Source organism: Acanthaster planci, linkage group LG09, assembly GCF_054643075.1.
Source record: "Acanthaster planci isolate LZ-2023a linkage group LG09, COTS_SCS, whole genome shotgun sequence".
In the NCBI taxonomy this organism is placed as follows: Eukaryota; Metazoa; Echinodermata; class Asteroidea; order Valvatida; family Acanthasteridae; genus Acanthaster; species Acanthaster planci.
In genome coordinates, this window is record NC_141785.1 from 10,706,481 (window position 1) to 10,728,052 (window position 21,572).

A 21,572-nucleotide genomic window follows, 5' to 3' on the forward strand; every position below is an offset into this window, starting at 1 on the left:
CTGAGAGTAGCAACAGCTACCCTGCTACCCCCGAAAGACAAAGACACTCAACCTCCAAATCGGGCAGTCGCACATCCAGTCAGCCAGGCAGTCCCACATCCAGTCGGTATCTGCATGCAAACACAAAGACTAAAACACAAGAGTTAGTAATATGCAAACAGAAATTATGTGAAATAACAGAAAGAAAAAAGGTAACACAAGAACGAGTCACAAAACGCAGACAACATTCAACAGGACAAACGTGATCTCGCAAGGGCAGGGTCGATCTGCTCCTGAGAGTAGCAACAGCTACCCTGCTACCCCTGAAACAAAAAATCACTCAACCTCCAATTCGGGCAGTCGCACATCCAGTCAGCCAGGCAGTCCCACATCCAGTCGGTATCTGCATGCAAACACAAAGACTAAAACAAGAGAGTTAGTGATATGCAAACAGAAATTATGTGAAATAACATTAAAAAAAAAGCAAACACAAGAACGAGTCACAAAACGCAGACAACATTCAACAGGACAAACGTGATCTCGCAAGGGCAGGGTCGATCAGCTCCTGAGAGTAGCAACAGCTACCCTGCTACCCCTGAAACAAAAAGTCACTCAACCTCCAATTCGGGCAGTCGCACATCCAGTCAGCCAGGCAGTCCCACATCCAGTCGGTATCTGCATGCAAACACAAAGACTAAAACACGACTGTTAGTGATATGCAAACAGAAATTATGTGAAATAACAGAAAAAAAACAAGCAAACACAAGAAAGAGTCACAATACGCAGACAACATCCAACAGGACAAACGTGATCTCGCAAGGGCAGGGTCGATTAGCTCCTGAGAGTAGCAACAGCTACCCTGCTACCCCCGAAAGACAAAGACACTCAACCTCCAAATCGGGCAGTCGCACATCCAGTCAGCCAGGCAGTCCCACATCCAGTCGGTATCTGCATGCAAACACAAAGACTAAAACACAAGAGTTAGTAATATGCAAACAGAAATTATGTGAAATAACAGAAAGAAAAAAGGTAACACAAGAACGAGTCACAAAACGCAGACAACATTCAACAGGACAAACGTGATCTCGCAAGGGCAGGGTCGATCAGCTCCTGAGAGTAGCAACAGCTACCCTGCTACCCCTGAAACAAAAAGTCACTCAACCTCCAATTCGGGCAGTCGCACATCCAGTCAGCCAGGCAGTCCCACATCCAGTCGGTATCTGCATGCAAACACAAAGACTAAAACACGAGAGTTAGTGATATGCAAACAGAAATTATGTGAAATAACAGAAAAAAACAAGCAAACACAAGAACGAGTCACAAAACGCAGACAACATTCAACAGGACAAACGTGATCTCGCAAGGGCAGGGTCGATCAGCTCCTGAGAGTAGCAACAGCTACCCTGCTACCCCTGAAACAAAAAATCACTCAACCTCCAATTCGGGCAGTCGCACATCCAGTCAGCCAGGCAGTCCCACATCCAGTCGGTATCTGCATGCAAACACAAAGACTAAAACACGAGAGTTAGTGATATGCAAACAGAAATTATGTGAAATAACAGAAAGAAAAAAGCAAACACAAGAACGAGTCACAAAACGCAGACAACATTCAACAGGACAAACGTGATCTCGCAAGGGCAGGGTCGATCAGCTCCTGAGAGTAGCAACAGCTACCCTGCTACCCCTGAAACAAAAAGTCACTCAACCTCCAATTCGGGCAGTCGCACATCCAGTCAGCCAGGCAGCCCCACATCCAGTCGGTATCTGCATGCAAACACAAAGACTAAAACAAGAGAGTTAGTGATATGCAAACAGAAATTATGTGAAATAACAGAAAAAAAAGAGCAAACACAAGAACGAGTCACAAAACGCAGACAACATTCAACAGGACAAACGTGATCTCGCAAGGGCAGGGTCGATCTGCTCCTGAGAGTAGCAACAGCTACCCTGCTACCCCTGAAACACAAAGACATTTAACCTCCAATTCGGGCAGTCGCACATCCAGTCAGCCAGGCAGTCCCACATCCAGTCGGTATCTGCATGCAAACACAAAGACTAAAACAAGAGAGTTAGTGATATGCAAACAGAAATTATGTGAAATAACATTAAAAAAAAAGCAAACACAAGAACGAGTCACAAAACGCAGACAACATTCAACAGGACAAACGTGATCTCGCAAGGGCAGGGTCGATCAGCTCCTGAGAGTAGCAACAGCTACCCTGCTACCCATGAAACAAAAAATCACTCAACCTCCAATTTGGGCAGTCGCACATCCAGTCAGCCAGGCAGTCCCACATCCAGTCGGTATCTGCATGCAAACACAAAGACTAAAACACGACTGTTAGTGACATGCAAACAGAAATTATGTGAAATAACAGAAAAAAACAAGCAAACACAAGAAAGAGTCACAATACGCAGACAACATCCAACAGGACAAACGTGATCTCGCAAGGGTAGGGTCGATCAGCTCCTGAGAGTAGCAACAGCTACCCTGCTACCCCCGAAAGACAAAGACACTCAACCTCCAAATCGGGCAGTCGCACATCCAGTCAGCCAGGCAGTCCCACATCCAGTCGGTATCTGCATGCAAACACACAGACTAAAACACAAGCGTTAGTAATATGCAAACAAAAATTATGTGAAATAACATTAAAAAAAAAGCAAACACAAGAACGAGTCACAAAACGCAGACAACATTCAACAGGACAAACGTGATCTCGCAAGGGCAGGGTCGATCAGCTCCTGAGAGTAGCAACAGCTACCCTGCTACCCCTGAAACAAAAAGTCACTCAACCTCCAATTCGGGCAGTCGCACATCCAGTCAGCCAGGCAGTCCCACATCCAGTCGGTATCTGCATGCAAACACAAAGACTAAAACATGACTGTTAGTGACATGCAAACAGAAATTATGTGAAATAACATTTAAAAAAAAGCAAACACAAGAATGAGTCACAAAACGCAGACAACATTCAACAGGACAAACGTGATCTCGCAAGGGCAGGGTCGATCAGCTCCTGAGAGTAGCAACAGCTACCCTGCTACCCCTGAAACAAAAAGTCACTCAACCTCCAATTCGGGCAGTCGCACATCCAGTCAGCCAGGCAGTCCCACATCCAGTCGGTATCTGCATGCAAACACAAAGACTAAAACAAGAGAGTTAGTGATATGCAAACAGAAATTATGTGAAATAACAGAAAAAAAAAGAGCAAACACAAGAACGAGTCACAAAACGCAGACAACATTCAACAGGACAAACGTGATCTCGCAAGGGCAGGGTCGATCAGCTCCTGAGAGTAGCAACAGCTACCCTGCTACCCCTGAAACAAAAAGTCACTCAACCTCCAATTCGGGCAGTCGCACATCCAGTCAGCCAGGCAGTCCCACATCCAGTCGGTATCTGCATGCAAACACAAAGACTAAAACACGACTGTTAGTGATATGCAAACAGAAATTATGTGAAATAACAGAAAGAAAAAAGCAAACACAAGAAAGAGTCACAATACGCAGACAACATCCAACAGGACAAACGTGATCTCGCAAGGGCAGGGTCGATTAGCTCCTGAGAGTAGCAACAGCTACCCTGCTACCCCTGAAACAAAAAGTCACTCAACCTCCAATTCGGGCAGTCGCACATCCAGTCAGCCAGGCAGTCCCACATCCAGTCGGTATCTGCATGCAAACACAAAGACTAAAACACGAGAGTTAGTGATATGCAAACAGAAATTATGTGAAATAACAGAAAAAAACAAGCAAACACAAGAACGAGTCACAAAACGCAGACAACATTCAACAGGACAAACGTGATCTCGCAAGGGCAGGGTCGATCAGCTCCTGAGAGTAGCAACAGCTACCCTGCTACCCCTGAAACAAAAAATCACTCAACCTCCAATTCGGGCAGTCACACATCCAGTCAGCCAGGCAGTCCCACATCCAGTCGGTATCTGCATGCAAACACAAAGACTAAAACACGAGAGTTAGTGATATGCAAACAGAAATTATGTGAAATAACAGAAAGAAAAAAGCAAACACAAGAACGAGTCACAAAACGCAGACAACATTCAACAGGACAAACGTGATCTCGCAAGGGCAGGGTCGATCAGCTCCTGAGAGTAGCAACAGCTACCCTGCTACCCCTGAAACAAAAAGTCACTCAACCTCCAATTCGGGCAGTCGCACATCCAGTCAGCCAGGCAGTCCCACATCCAGTCGGTATCTGCATGCAAACACAAAGACTAAAACACGAGAGTTAGTGATATGCAAACAGAAATTATGTGAAATAACAGAAAAAAACAAGCAAACACAAGAACGAGTCACAAAACGCAGACATCATTCAACAGGACAAACGTGATCTCGCAAGGGCAGGGTCGATCAGCTCCTGAGAGTAGCAACAGCTACCCTGCTACCCCTGAAACAAAAAATCACTCAACCTCCAATTCGGGCAGTCGCACATCCAGTCAGCCAGGCAGTCCCACATCCAGTCGGTATCTGCATGCAAACACAAAGACTAAAACACGAGAGTTAGTGATATGCAAACAGAAATTATGTGAAATAACAGAAAGAAAAAAGCAAACACAAGAACGAGTCACAAAACGCAGACAACATTCAACAGGACAAACGTGATCTCGCAAGGGCAGGGTCGATCAGCTCCTGAGAGTAGCAACAGCTACCCTGCTACCCCTGAAACAAAAAGTCACCCAACCTCCAATTCGGGCAGTCGCACATCCAGTCAGCCAGGCAGTCCCACATCCAGTCGGTATCTGCATGCAAACACAAAGACTAAAACAAGAGAGTTAGTGATATGCAAACAGAAATTATGTGAAATAACAGAAAAAAAGAGCAAACACAAGAACGAGTCACAAAACGCAGACAACATTCAACAGGACAAACGTGATCTCGCAAGGGCAGGGTCGATCTGCTTTTGAGAGTAGCAACAGCTACCCTGCTACCCCTGAAACACAAAGACACTTAACCTCCAATTCGAGCAGTCGCACATCCAGTCAGCCAGGCAGTCCCACATCCAGTCGGTATCTGCATGCAAACACAAAGACTAAAACAAGAGAGTTAGTGATATGCAAACAGAAATTATGTGAAATAACATTAAAAAAAAAGCAAACACAAGAACGAGTCACAAAACGCAGACAACATTCAACAGGACAAACGTGATCTCGCAAGGGCAGGGTCGATCAGCTCCTGAGAGTAGCAACAGCTACCCTGCTACCCCTGAAACAAAAAATCACTCAACCTCCAATTCGGGCAGTCGCACATCCAGTCAGCCAGGCAGTCCCACATCCAGTCGGTATCTGCATGCAAACACAAAGACTAAAACACGAGAGTTAGTGATATGCAAACAGAAATTATGTGAAATAACAGAAAGAAAAAAGCAAACACAAGAACGAGTCACAAAACGCAGACAACATTCAACAGGACAAACGTGATCTCGCAAGGGCAGGGTCGATCAGCTCCTGAGAGTAGCAACAGCTACCCTGCTACCCCTGAAACAAAAAGTCACTCAACCTCCAATTCGGGCAGTCGCACATCCAGTCAGCCAGGCAGTCCCACATCCAGTCGGTATCTGCATGCAAACACAAAGACTAAAACACGAGAGTTAGTGATATGCAAACAGAAATTATGTGAAATAACAGAAAAAAACAAGCAAACACAAGAACGAGTCACAAAACGCAGACAACATTCAACAAGACAAACGTGATCTCGCAAGGGCAGGGCCGATCAGTTCCTGAGAGTAGCAACAGCTACCCTGCTACCCCTGAAACAAAAAGTCACTCAACCTCCAATTCGGGCAGTCGCACATCCAGTCAGCCAGGCAGTCCCACATCCAGTCGGTATCTGCATGCAAACACAAAGACTAAAACACGAGAGTTAGTGATATGCAAACAGAAATTATGTGAAATAACAGAAAAAAACAAGCAAACACAAGAACGAGTCACAAAACGCAGACAACATTCAACAGGACAAACGTGATCTCGCAAGGGCAGGGTCGATCAGCTCCTGAGAGTAGCAACAGCTACCCTGCTACCCCTGAAACAAAAAATCACTCAACCTCCAATTCGGGCAGTCACACATCCAGTCAGCCAGGCAGTCCCACATCCAGTCGGTATCTGCATGCAAACACAAAGACTAAAACACGAGAGTTAGTGATATGCAAACAGAAATTATGTGAAATAACAGAAAGAAAAAAGCAAACACAAGAACGAGTCACAAAACGCAGACAACATTCAACAGGACAAACGTGATCTCGCAAGGGCAGGGTCGATCAGCTCCTGAGAGTAGCAACAGCTACCCTGCTACCCCTGAAACAAAAAGTCACTCAACCTCCAATTCGGGCAGTCGCACATCCAGTCAGCCAGGCAGTCCCACATCCAGTCGGTATCTGCATGCAAACACAAAGACTAAAACACGAGAGTTAGTGATATGCAAACAGAAATTATGTGAAATAACAGAAAAAAACAAGCAAACACAAGAACGAGTCACAAAACGCAGACATCATTCAACAGGACAAACGTGATCTCGCAAGGGCAGGGTCGATCAGCTCCTGAGAGTAGCAACAGCTACCCTGCTACCCCTGAAACAAAAAATCACTCAACCTCCAATTCGGGCAGTCGCACATCCAGTCAGCCAGGCAGTCCCACATCCAGTCGGTATCTGCATGCAAACACAAAGACTAAAACACGAGAGTTAGTGATATGCAAACAGAAATTATGTGAAATAACAGAAAGAAAAAAGCAAACACAAGAACGAGTCACAAAACGCAGACAACATTCAACAGGACAAACGTGATCTCGCAAGGGCAGGGTCGATCAGCTCCTGAGAGTAGCAACAGCTACCCTGCTACCCCTGAAACAAAAAGTCACTCAACCTCCAATTCGGGCAGTCGCACATCCAGTCAGCCAGGCAGTCCCACATCCAGTCGGTATCTGCATGCAAACACAAAGACTAAAACACGAGAGTTAGTGATATGCAAACAGAAATTATGTGAAATAACAGAAAGAAAAAAGCAAACACAAGAACGAGTCACAAAACGCAGACAACATTCAACAGGACAAACGTGATCTCGCAAGGGCAGGGTCGATCAGCTCCTGAGAGTAGCAACAGCTACCCTGCTACCCCTGAAACAAAAAGTCACTCAACCTCCAATTCGGGCAGTCGCACATCCAGTCAGCCAGGCAGTCCCACATCCAGTCGGTATCTGCATGCAAACACAAAGACTAAAACACGAGAGTTAGTGATATGCAAACAGAAATTATGTGAAATAACAGAAAAAAACAAGCAAACACAAGAACGAGTCACAAAACGCAGACATCATTCAACAGGACAAACGTGATCTCGCAAGGGCAGGGTCGATCAGCTCCTGAGAGTAGCAACAGCTACCCTGCTACCCCTGAAACAAAAAATCACTCAACCTCCAATTCGGGCAGTCGCACATCCAGTCAGCCAGGCAGTCCCACATCCAGTCGGTATCTGCATGCAAACACAAAGACTAAAACACGAGAGTTAGTGATATGCAAACAGAAATTATGTGAAATAACAGAAAGAAAAAAGCAAACACAAGAACGAGTCACAAAACGCAGACAACATTCAACAGGACAAACGTGATCTCGCAAGGGCAGGGTCGATCAGCTCCTGAGAGTAGCAACAGCTACCCTGCTACCCCTGAAACAAAAAGTCACTCAACCTCCAATTCGGGCAGTCGCACATCCAGTCAGCCAGGCAGTCCCACATCCAGTCGGTATCTGCAAGCAAACACAAAGACTAAAACAAGAGAGTTAGTGATATGCAAACAGAAATTATGTGAAATAACAGAAAAAAAGAGCAAACACAAGAACGAGTCACAAAACGCAGACAACATTCAACAGGACAAACGTGATCTCGCAAGGGCAGGGTCGATCTGCTTTTGAGAGTAGCAACAGCTACCCTGCTACCCCTGAAACACAAAGACACTTAACCTCCAATTCGGGCAGTCGCACATCCAGTCAGCCAGGCAGTCCCACATCCAGTCGGTATCTGCATGCAAACACAAAGACTAAAACAAGAGAGTTAGTGATATGCAAACAGAAATTATGTGAAATAACATTAAAAAAAAAGCAAACACAAGAACGAGTCACAAAACGCAGACAACATTCAACAGGACAAACGTGATCTCGCAAGGGCAGGGTCGATCAGCTCCTGAGAGTAGCAACAGCTACCCTGCTACCCCTGAAACAAAAAATCACTCAACCTCCAATTCGGGCAGTCGCACATCCAGTCAGCCAGGCAGTCCCACATCCAGTCGGTATCTGCATGCAAACACAAAGACTAAAACACGACTGTTAGTGACATGCAAACAGAAATTATGTGAAATAACAGAAAAAAACAAGCAAACACAAGAATGAGTCACAAAACGCAGACAACATTCAACAGGACAAACGTGATCTCGCAAGGGCAGGGTCGATCAGCTCCTGAGAGTAGCAACAGCTACCCTGCTACCCCTGAAACAAAAAGTCACTTAACCTCCAATTCGGGCAGTCGCACATCCAGTCAGCCAGGCAGTCCCACATCCAGTCGGTATCTGCATGCAAACACAAAGACTAAAACACGAGAGTTAGTGATATGCAAACAGAAATTATGTGAAATAACAGAAAAAAACAAGCAAACACAAGAACGAGTCACAAAACGCAGACAACATTCAACAGGACAAACGTGATCTCGCAAGGGCAGGGTCGATCAGCTCCTGAGAGTAGCAACAGCTACCCTGCTACCCCTGAAACAAAAAGTCACTCAACCTCCAATTCGGGCAGTCGCACATCCAGTCAGCCAGGCAGTCCCACATCCAGTCGGTATCTGCATGCAAACACAAAGACTAAAACAAGAGAGTTAGTGACATTGAAGCAGAAATTATGTGAAATAACATTAAAAAAAAAGCAAACACAAGAACGAGTCACAAAACGCAGACAACATTCAACAGGACAAACGTGATCTCGCAAGGGCAGGGTCGATCAGCTCCTGAGAGTAGCAACAGCTACCCTGCTACCCCTGAAACAAAAAGTCACTCAACCTCCAATTCGGGCAGTCGCACATCCAGTCAGCCAGGCAGTCCCACATCCAGTCGGTATCTGCATGCAAACACAAAGACTAAAACATGACTGTTAGTGACATGCAAACAGAAATTATGTGAAATAACAGAAAAAAACAAGAAAACACAAGAAAGAGTCACAAAACGCAGACAACAATCAACAGGACAAACGTGATCTCGCAAGGGCAGGGTCGATCAGCTCCTGGGAGTAGCAACAGCTACCCTGCTACCCCCGAAACACAAAGACACTCAACCTCCAAATCGGGCAGTCGCACATCCAGTCAGCCAGGCAGTCCCACATCCAGTCGGTATCTGCATGCAAACACAAAGACTAAAACACGAGAGTTAGTGATATGCAAACAGAAATTATGTGAAATAACATTAAAAAAAAAGCAAACACAAGAACGAGTCACAAAACGCAGACAACATTCAACAGGACAAACGTGATCTCGCAAGGGCAGGGTCGATCAGCTCCTGAGAGTAGCAACAGCTACCCTGCTACCCCTGAAACAAAAAATCACTCAACCTCCAATTCGGGCAGTCGCACATCCAGTCAGCCAGGCAGTCCCACATCCAGTCGGTATCTGCATGCAAACACAAAGACTAAAACACGAGAGTTAGTGATATGCAAACAGAAATTATGTGAAATAACAGAAAGAAAAAAGCAAACACAAGAACGAGTCACAAAACGCAGACAACATTCAACAGGACAAACGTGATCTCGCAAGGGCAGGGTCGATCAGCTCCTGAGAGTAGCAACAGCTACCCTGCTACCCCTGAAACAAAAAGTCACTCAACCTCCAATTCGGGCAGTCGCACATCCAGTCAGCCAGGCAGTCCCACATCCAGTCGGTATCTGCATGCAAACACAAAGACTAAAACAAGAGAGTTAGTGATATGCAAACAGAAATTATGTGAAATAACAGAAAAAAAAAGAGCAAACACAAGAACGAGTCACAAAACGCAGACAACATTCAACAGGACAAACGTGATCTCGCAAGGGCAGGGTCGATCAGCTCCTGAGAGTAGCAACAGCTACCCTGCTACCCCTGAAACAAAAAGTCACTCAACCTCCAATTCGGGCAGTCGCACATCCAGTCAGCCAGGCAGTCCCACATCCAGTCGGTATCTGCATGCAAACACAAAGACTAAAACATGACTGTTAGTGACATGCAAACAGAAATTATGTGAAATAACATTTAAAAAAAAGCAAACACAAGAACGAGTCACAAAACGCAGACAACATTCAACAGGACAAACGTGATCTCGCAAGGGCAGGGTCGATCAGCTCCTGAGAGTAGCAACAGCTACCCTGCTACCCCTGAAACAAAAAGTCACTCAACCTCCAATTCGGGCAGTCGCACATCCAGTCAGCCAGGCAGTCCCACATCCAGTCGGTATCTGCATGCAAACACAAAGACTAAAACACGAGAGTTAGTGATATGCAAACAGAAATTATGTGAAATAACAGAAAAAAACAAGCAAACACAAGAACGAGTCACAAAACGCAGACAACATTCAACAGGACAAACGTGATCTCGCAAGGGCAGGGTCGATCAGCTCCTGAGAGTAGCAACAGCTACCCTGCTACCCCTGAAACAAAAAATCACTCAACCTCCAATTCGGGCAGTCGCACATCCAGTCAGCCAGGCAGTCCCACATCCAGTCGGTATCTGCATGCAAACACAAAGACTAAAACACGAGAGTTAGTGATATGCAAACAGAAATTATGTGAAATAACAGAAAGAAAAAAGCAAACACAAGAACGAGTCACAAAACGCAGACAACATTCAACAGGACAAACGTGATCTCGCAAGGGCAGGGTCGATCAGCTCCTGAGAGTAGCAACAGCTACCCTGCTACCCCTGAAACAAAAAGTCACTCAACCTCCAATTCGGGCAGTCGCACATCCAGTCAGCCAGGCAGTCCCACATCCAGTCGGTATCTGCATGCAAACACAAAGACTAAAACACGAGAGTTAGTGATATGCAAACAGAAATTATGGGAAATAACAGAAAGAAAAAAGCAAACACAAGAACGAGTCACAAAACGCAGACAACATTCAACAAGACAAACGTGATCTCGCAAGGGCAGGGTCGATCAGTTCCTGAGAGTAGCAACAGCTACCCTGCTACCCCTGAAACAAAAAGTCACTCAACCTCCAATTCGGGCAGTCGCACATCCAGTCAGCCAGGCAGTCCCACATCCAGTCGGTATCTGCATGCAAACACAAAGACTAAAACACGAGAGTTAGTGATATGCAAACAGAAATTATGTGAAATAACAGAAAAAAACAAGCAAACACAAGAACGAGTCACAAAACGCAGACAACATTCAACAGGACAAACGTGATCTCGCAAGGGCAGGGTCGATCAGCTCCTGAGAGTAGCAACAGCTACCCTGCTACCCCTGAAACAAAAAATCACTCAACCTCCAATTCGGGCAGTCACACATCCAGTCAGCCAGGCAGTCCCACATCCAGTCGGTATCTGCATGCAAACACAAAGACTAAAACACGAGAGTTAGTGATATGCAAACAGAAATTATGTGAAATAACAGAAAGAAAAAAGCAAACACAAGAACGAGTCACAAAACGCAGACAACATTCAACAGGACAAACGTGATCTCGCAAGGGCAGGGTCGATCAGCTCCTGAGAGTAGCAACAGCTACCCTGCTACCCCTGAAACAAAAAGTCACTCAACCTCCAATTCGGGCAGTCGCACATCCAGTCAGCCAGGCAGTCCCACATCCAGTCGGTATCTGCATGCAAACACAAAGACTAAAACACGAGAGTTAGTGATATGCAAACAGAAATTATGTGAAATAACAGAAAAAAACAAGCAAACACAAGAACGAGTCACAAAACGCAGACATCATTCAACAGGACAAACGTGATCTCGCAAGGGCAGGGTCGATCAGCTCCTGAGAGTAGCAACAGCTACCCTGCTACCCCTGAAACAAAAAATCACTCAACCTCCAATTCGGGCAGTCGCACATCCAGTCAGCCAGGCAGTCCCACATCCAGTCGGTATCTGCATGCAAACACAAAGACTAAAACACGAGAGTTAATGATATGCAAACAGAAATTATGTGAAATAACAGAAAGAAAAAAGCAAACACAAGAACGAGTCACAAAACGCAGACAACATTCAACAGGACAAACGTGATCTCGCAAGGGCAGGGTCGATCAGCTCCTGAGAGTAGCAACAGCTACCCTGCTACCCCTGAAACAAAAAGTCACTCAACCTCCAATTCGGGCAGTCGCACATCCAGTCAGCCAGGCAGTCCCACATCCAGTCGGTATCTGCATGCAAACACAAAGACTAAAACATGACTGTTAGTGACATGCAAACAGAAATTATGTGAAATAACAGAAAAAAACAAGAAAACACAAGAAAGAGTCACAAAACGCAGACAACAATCAACAGGACAAACGTGATCTCGCAAGGGCAGGGTCGATCAGCTCCTGGGAGTAGCAACAGCTACCCTGCTACCCCCGAAACACAAAGACACTCAACCTCCAAATCGGGCAGTCGCACATCCAGTCAGCCAGGCAGTCCCACATCCAGTCGGTATCTGCATGCAAACACAAAGACTAAAACACGAGAGTTAGTGATATGCAAACAGAAATTATGTGAAATAACATTAAAAAAAAAGCAAACACAAGAACGAGTCACAAAACGCAGACAACATTCAACAGGACAAACGTGATCTCGCAAGGGCAGGGTCGATCAGCTCCTGAGAGTAGCAACAGCTACCCTGCTACCCCTGAAACAAAAAATCACTCAACCTCCAATTCGGGCAGTCGCACATCCAGTCAGCCAGGCAGTCCCACATCCAGTCGGTATCTGCATGCAAACACAAAGACTAAAACACGAGAGTTAGTGATATGCAAACAGAAATTATGTGAAATAACAGAAAGAAAAAAGCAAACACAAGAACGAGTCACAAAACGCAGACAACATTCAACAGGACAAACGTGATCTCGCAAGGGCAGGGTCGATCAGCTCCTGAGAGTAGCAACAGCTACCCTGCTACCCCTGAAACAAAAAGTCACTCAACCTCCAATTCGGGCAGTCGCACATCCAGTCAGCCAGGCAGTCCCACATCCAGTCGGTATCTGCATGCAAACACAAAGACTAAAACAAGAGAGTTAGTGATATGCAAACAGAAATTATGTGAAATAACAGAAAAAAAAAGAGCAAACACAAGAACGAGTCACAAAACGCAGACAACATTCAACAGGACAAACGTGATCTCGCAAGGGCAGGGTCGATCAGCTCCTGAGAGTAGCAACAGCTACCCTGCTACCCCTGAAACAAAAAGTCACTCAACCTCCAATTCGGGCAGTCGCACATCCAGTCAGCCAGGCAGTCCCACATCCAGTCGGTATCTGCATGCAAACACAAAGACTAAAACATGACTGTTAGTGACATGCAAACAGAAATTATGTGAAATAACATTTAAAAAAAAGCAAACACAAGAACGAGTCACAAAACGCAGACAACATTCAACAGGACAAACGTGATCTCGCAAGGGCAGGGTCGATCAGCTCCTGAGAGTAGCAACAGCTACCCTGCTACCCCTGAAACAAAAAGTCACTCAACCTCCAATTCGGGCAGTCGCACATCCAGTCAGCCAGGCAGTCCCACATCCAGTCGGTATCTGCATGCAAACACAAAGACTAAAACACGAGAGTTAGTGATATGCAAACAGAAATTATGTGAAATAACAGAAAAAAACAAGCAAACACAAGAACGAGTCACAAAACGCAGACAACATTCAACAGGACAAACGTGATCTCGCAAGGGCAGGGTCGATCAGCTCCTGAGAGTAGCAACAGCTACCCTGCTACCCCTGAAACAAAAAATCACTCAACCTCCAATTCGGGCAGTCGCACATCCAGTCAGCCAGGCAGTCCCACATCCAGTCGGTATCTGCATGCAAACACAAAGACTAAAACACGAGAGTTAGTGATATGCAAACAGAAATTATGTGAAATAACAGAAAGAAAAAAGCAAACACAAGAACGAGTCACAAAACGCAGACAACATTCAACAGGACAAACGTGATCTCGCAAGGGCAGGGTCGATCAGCTCCTGAGAGTAGCAACAGCTACCCTGCTACCCCTGAAACAAAAAGTCACTCAACCTCCAATTCGGGCAGTCGCACATCCAGTCAGCCAGGCAGTCCCACATCCAGTCGGTATCTGCATGCAAACACAAAGACTAAAACACGAGAGTTAGTGATATGCAAACAGAAATTATGGGAAATAACAGAAAGAAAAAAGCAAACACAAGAACGAGTCACAAAACGCAGACAACATTCAACAAGACAAACGTGATCTCGCAAGGGCAGGGTCGATCAGTTCCTGAGAGTAGCAACAGCTACCCTGCTACCCCTGAAACAAAAAGTCACTCAACCTCCAATTCGGGCAGTCGCACATCCAGTCAGCCAGGCAGTCCCACATCCAGTCGGTATCTGCATGCAAACACAAAGACTAAAACACGAGAGTTAGTGATATGCAAACAGAAATTATGTGAAATAACAGAAAAAAACAAGCAAACACAAGAACGAGTCACAAAACGCAGACAACATTCAACAGGACAAACGTGATCTCGCAAGGGCAGGGTCGATCAGCTCCTGAGAGTAGCAACAGCTACCCTGCTACCCCTGAAACAAAAAATCACTCAACCTCCAATTCGGGCAGTCACACATCCAGTCAGCCAGGCAGTCCCACATCCAGTCGGTATCTGCATGCAAACACAAAGACTAAAACACGAGAGTTAGTGATATGCAAACAGAAATTATGTGAAATAACAGAAAGAAAAAAGCAAACACAAGAACGAGTCACAAAACGCAGACAACATTCAACAGGACAAACGTGATCTCGCAAGGGCAGGGTCGATCAGCTCCTGAGAGTAGCAACAGCTACCCTGCTACCCCTGAAACAAAAAGTCACTCAACCTCCAATTCGGGCAGTCGCACATCCAGTCAGCCAGGCAGTCCCACATCCAGTCGGTATCTGCATGCAAACACAAAGACTAAAACACGAGAGTTAGTGATATGCAAACAGAAATTATGTGAAATAACAGAAAAAAACAAGCAAACACAAGAACGAGTCACAAAACGCAGACATCATTCAACAGGACAAACGTGATCTCGCAAGGGCAGGGTCGATCAGCTCCTGAGAGTAGCAACAGCTACCCTGCTACCCCTGAAACAAAAAATCACTCAACCTCCAATTCGGGCAGTCGCACATCCAGTCAGCCAGGCAGTCCCACATCCAGTCGGTATCTGCATGCAAACACAAAGACTAAAACACGAGAGTTAATGATATGCAAACAGAAATTATGTGAAATAACAGAAAGAAAAAAGCAAACACAAGAACGAGTCACAAAACGCAGACAACATTCAACAGGACAAACGTGATCTCGCAAGGGCAGGGTCGATCAGCTCCTGAGAGTAGCAACAGCTACCCTGCTACCCCTGAAACAAAAAGTCACTCAACCTCCAATTCGGGCAGTCGCACATCCAGTCAGCCAGGCAGTCCCACATCCAGTCGGTATCTGCATGCAAACACAAAGACTAAAACAAGAGAGTTAGTGATATGCAAACAGAAATTATGTGAAATAACAGAAAAAAAGAGCAAACACAAGAACGAGTCACAAAACGCAGACAACATTCAACAGGACAAACGTGATCTCGCAAGGGCAGGGTCGATCTGCTTTTGAGAGTAGCAACAGCTACCCTGCTACCCCTGAAACACAAAGACACTTAACCTCCAATTCGGGCAGTCGCACATCCAGTCAGCCAGGCAGTCCCACATCCAGTCGGTATCTGCATGCAAACACAAAGACTAAAACAAGAGAGTTAGTGATATGCAAACAGAAATTATGTGAAATAACATTAAAAAAAAAGCAAACACAAGAACGAGTCACAAAACGCAGACAACATTCAACAGGACAAACGTGATCTCGCAAGGGCAGGGTCGATCAGCTCCTGAGAGTAGCAACAGCTACCCTGCTACCCCTGAAACAAAAAATCACTCAACCTCCAATTCGGGCAGTCGCACATCCAGTCAGCCAGGCAGTCCCACATCCAGTCGGTATCTGCATGCAAACACAAAGACTAAAACACGACTGTTAGTGACATGCAAACAGAAATTATGTGAAATAACAGAAAAAAACAAGCAAACACAAGAATGAGTCACAAAACGCAGACAACATTCAACAGGACAAACGTGATCTCGCAAGGGCAGGGTCGATCAGCTCCTGAGAGTAGCAACAGCTACCCTGCTACCCCTGAAACAAAAAGTCACTTAACCTCCAATTCGGGCAGTCGCACATCCAGTCAGCCAGGCAGTCCCACATCCAGTCGGTATCTGCATGCAAACACAAAGACTAAAACACGAGAGTTAGTGATATGCAAACAGAAATTATGTGAAATAACAGAAAAAAACAAGCAAACACAAGAACGAGTCACAAAACGCAGACAACATTCAACAGGACAAACGTGATCTCGCAAGGGCAGGGTCGATCAGCTCCTGAGAGTAGCAACAGCTACCCTGCTACCCCTGAAACAAAAAGTCACTCAACCTCCAATTCGGGCAGTCGCACATCCAGTCAGCCAGGCAGTCCCACATCCAGTCGGTATCTGCATGCAAACACAAAGACTAAAACAAGAGAGTTAGTGACATTGAAGCAGAAATTATGTGAAATAACATTAAAAAAAAAGCAAACACAAGAACGAGTCACAAAACGCAGACAACATTCAACAGGACAAACGTGATCTCGCAAGGGCAGGGTCGATCAGCTCCTGAGAGTAGCAACAGCTACCCTGCTACCCCTGAAACAAAAAGTCACTCAACCTCCAATTCGGGCAGTCGCACATCCAGTCAGCCAGGCAGTCCCACATCCAGTCGGTATCTGCATGCAAACACAAAGACTAAAACATGACTGTTAGTGACATGCAAACAGAAATTATGTGAAATAACAGAAAAAAACAAGAAAACACAAGAAAGAGTCACAAAACGCAGACAACAATCAACAGGACAAACGTAATCTCGCAAGGGCAGGGTCGATCAGCTCCTGAGAGTAGCAACAGCTACCCTGCTACCCCCGAAACACAAAGACACTCAACCTCCAAATCGGGCAGTCGCACATCCAGTCAGCCAGGCAGTCCCACATCCAGTCGGTATCTGCATGCAAACACAAAGACTAAAACACGAGAGTTAGTGATATGCAAACAGAAATTATGTGAAATAACATTAAAAAAAAAGCAAACACAAGAACGAGTCACAAAACGCAGACAACATTCAACAGGACAAACGTGATCTCGCAAGGGCAGGGTCGATCTGCTCCTGAGAGTAGCAACAGCTACCCTGCTACCCCTGAAACAAAAAATCACTCAACCTCCAATTCGGGCAGTCGCACATCCAGTCAGCCAGGCAGTCCCACATCCAGTCGGTATCTGCATGCAAACACAAAGACTAAAACACGAGAGTTAGTGATATGCAAACAGAAATTATGTGAAATAACAGAAAGAAAAAAGCAAACACAAGAACGAGTCACAAAACGCAGACAACATTCAACAGGACAAACGTGATCTCGCAAGGGCAGGGTCGATCAGCTCCTGAGAGTAGCAACAGCTACCCTGCTACCCCTGAAACAAAAAGTCACTCAACCTCCAATTCGGGCAGTCGCACATCCAGTCAGCCAGGCAGTCCCACATCCAGTCGGTATCTGCATGCAAACACAAAGACTAAAACAAGAGAGTTAGTGATATGCAAACAGAAATTATGTGAAATAACAGAAAAGAAAAGAGCAAACACAAGAACGAGTCACAAAACGCAGACAACATTCAACAGGACAAACGTGATCTCGCAAGGGCAGGGTCGATCTGCTCCTGAGAGTAGCAACAGCTACCCTGCTACCCCTGAAACAAAAAATCACTCAACCTCCAATTCGGGCAGTCGCACATCCAGTCAGCCAGGCAGTCCCACATCCAGTCGGTATCTGCATGCAAACACAAAGACTAAAACATGACTGTTAGTGACATGCAAACAGAAATTATGTGAAATAACATTAAAAAAAAAAGCAAACACAAGAACGAGTCACAAAACGCAGACAACATTCAACAGGACAAACGTGATCTCTCAAGGGCAGGGTCGATCAGCTCCTGAGAGTAGCAACAGCTACCCTGCTACCCCTGAAACAAAAAATCACTCAACCTCCAATTCGGGCAGTCGCACATCCAGTCAGCCAGGCAGTCCCACATCCAGTCGGTATCTGCATGCAAACACAAAGACTAAAACAAGAGAGTTAGTGATATGCAAACAGAAATTATGTGAAATAACATTAAAAAAAAAGCAAACACAAGAACGAGTCACAAAACGCAGACAACATTCAACAGGACAAACGTGATCTCGCAAGGGCAGGGTCGATCAGCTCCTGAGAGTAGCAACAGCTACCCTGCTACCCCTGAAACAAAAAATCACTCAACCTCCAATTCGGGCAGTCGCACATCCAGTCAGCCAGGCAGTCCCACATCCAGTCGGTATCTGCATGCAAACACAAAGACTAAAACACGACTGTTAGTGACATGCAAACAGAAATTATGTGAAATAACAGAAAAAAACAAGCAAACACAAGAAAGAGTCACAATACGCAGACAACATCCAACAGGACAAACGTGATCTCGCAAGGGCAGGGTCGATGAGCTCCTGAGAGTAGCAACAGCTACCCTGTTACCCCTGAAACAAAAAGTCACTCAACCTCCAATTCGGGCAGTCGCACATCCAGTCAGCCAGGCAGTCCCACATCCAGTCGGTATCTGCATACAAACACAAAGACTAAAACAAGAGAGTTAGTGACATGGAAGCAGAAATTATGTGAAATAACATTAAAAAAAAGCAAACACAAGAACGAGTCACAAAACGCAGACAACATTCAACAGGACAAACGTGATCTCGCAAGGGCAGGGTCGATCAGCTCCTGAGAGTAGCAACAGCTACCCTGCTACCCCTGAAACAAAAAGTCACTCAACCTCCAATTCGGGCAGTCGCACATCCAGTCAGCCAGGCAGTCCCACATCCAGTCGGTATCTGCATGCAAACACAAAGACTAAAACATGACTGTTAGTGACATGCAAACAGAAATTATGTGAAATAACAGAAAAAAACAAGAAAACACAAGAAAGAGTCACAAAACGCAGACAACAATCAACAGGACAAACGTGATCTCGCAAGGGCAGGGTCGATCAGCTCCTGAGAGTAGCAACAGCTACCCTGCTACCCCCGAAACACAAAGACACTCAACCTCCAAATCGGGCAGTCGCACATCCAGTCAGCCAGGCAGTCCCACATCCAGTCGGTATCTGCATGCAAACACAAAGACTAAAACACAAGAGTTAGTTACATGCAAACAGAAATTATGTGAAATAACAGAAAAAAAAGCAAACACAAGAATGAGTCACAAAACGCAGACAACATTCAACAGGACAAACGTGATCTCGCAAGGGCAGGGTCGATCAGCTCTTGAAAGTAGCAACAGCTACCCTGCTACCCCTGAAACACAAAAACACTCAACTTCCAATTCGGGCAGTCGCACATCCAGTCAGCCAGGCAGTCCCACATCCAGTCGGTATCTGCATGCAAACACAAAGACTAAAACACGAGAGTTAGTGACATGCAAACAGAAATTATGTGAAATAACAGAAAAAAAACAAGCAAACACAAGAACGAGTCACAAAACGCAGACAACATTCAACAGGACAAACGTGATCTCGCAAGGGCAGGGTCGATCAGCTCCTGAGAGTAGCAACAGCTACCCTGCTACCCCTGAAACACAAAAACACTCAACCTCCAATTCGGGCAGTCGCACATCCAGTCAGCCAGGCAGTCCCACATCCAGTCGGTATCTGCATGCAAACACAAAGACTAAAACACGAGAGTTAGTGACATGCAAACAGAAATTATGTGAAATAACAGAAAAAAAACCAAGCAAACACAAGAACGAGTCACAAAACGCAGACAACATTCAACAGGACAAACGTGATCTCGCAAGGGCAGGGTCGATCAGCTCCTGAGAGTAGCAACAGCTACCTTGCTACCGCAAACACAAAGACAGACACTCAACCTCCAAATCAGGCAGTCGCACATCCAGTCAGCCAGGCAGTCCCACATCCAGTCGGTATCTGCATGGAAACACAAAGGCGAAAAAGCTATTGTCATTAAAAAAGAAAAATACACCAAAACACACTGAATAGGAAGAATGGTAACCACATCCATGTCAGAAGGAAGCAAAAAATATTGATATTTTTCCTTTTGGGGTGTAGACCTGTGCACGGTCAGATCGTCAGGCATTGTTGCTTCGGACCAGAGGATCGAGGGTTTGAGCACGTCATGCCGCTGGCCATTAGTTGTTTGCTGTATGAAGCCAATTAATAACTGCTTCTATAGCGTCTCTCCACCAATGAGTACAACTGGGTACTGACATGAACTTGGTAGCAACGCGCGATGGACTGGTACGCAGATTCTCAGTGACAGTTGCCGAAGGAGCCGCAGATGAACACCGGTTTGGTGAGCCTGTTGGCTCCGGAGAGGCTTGCCCTACCCATGCCACTTTCTATATAGACCCCGCTTGGAAAGAGTTCCCTATATGGACGCCGCTTACACCCTGTGCACAAACGTAAACCCTGTGAGACTTGGTATTTTTTCTAATAAACTGAACTCTGAACATGTTTTACCTTTACGAGGGCCAACAGGTCACTGTAGGGAATAATTACTGGCGTCCGTATACGTAACTCTTCCCTGAATGTTTTCTCGTCTGTATGAGTCGGTACATGCATGCTATCATTGAGCCGGCAAGTTTCTGGCTTCACACGCGTTTCCTAAAAGCTGTAATATATCCTCAAAGCTGTTTGCTGTAACATGTTCAAGTAAAGATATGTTTTTCTTTTATTTTAGAAAAAGCTCACCCGCATCCAGTCTCCAGCTATTCATATATCAATGAGCCTCGAGCATAGCACCACGATCAGCAGCATGCAGGTTGAAAAATATGACTCCTGTATTTGCCTGGCTCGCCCGGCCAAGGCGAGCAATTACAGCAGAAAGCACGACGGCCTCTGCACGACCACCTGGTCAACGTGTCAATGCAGGTGCTTTAAATTTCGTGCATTGTGCTGCTCGACGACCACGTGGTACTGAATGAAAAGACTACCTCGGTGAAGTTGGGAATTACCCTACAGTGTTAGGACGCAAACTGACGGCTGTGGATGAAGATGTTGCATAACACCCTGCAGACCACATTTCTACTATTCTTTAGACGTTTTGGCGGGAACTTCAGACATGGTTATGCAAATGCACCCGCCAGATTAGTTTCTATGAATAATCGCCCCAACGGTCTATTTTCCAACGGGTAGATTTTCACCAGCGAGGGCATCATGGAGATAAATTTTCCCCCGCGAAATATGCTGCCGATGCTCTGTTTGCATTTATTTATTCAATTTAGGACTTGAGGGCGC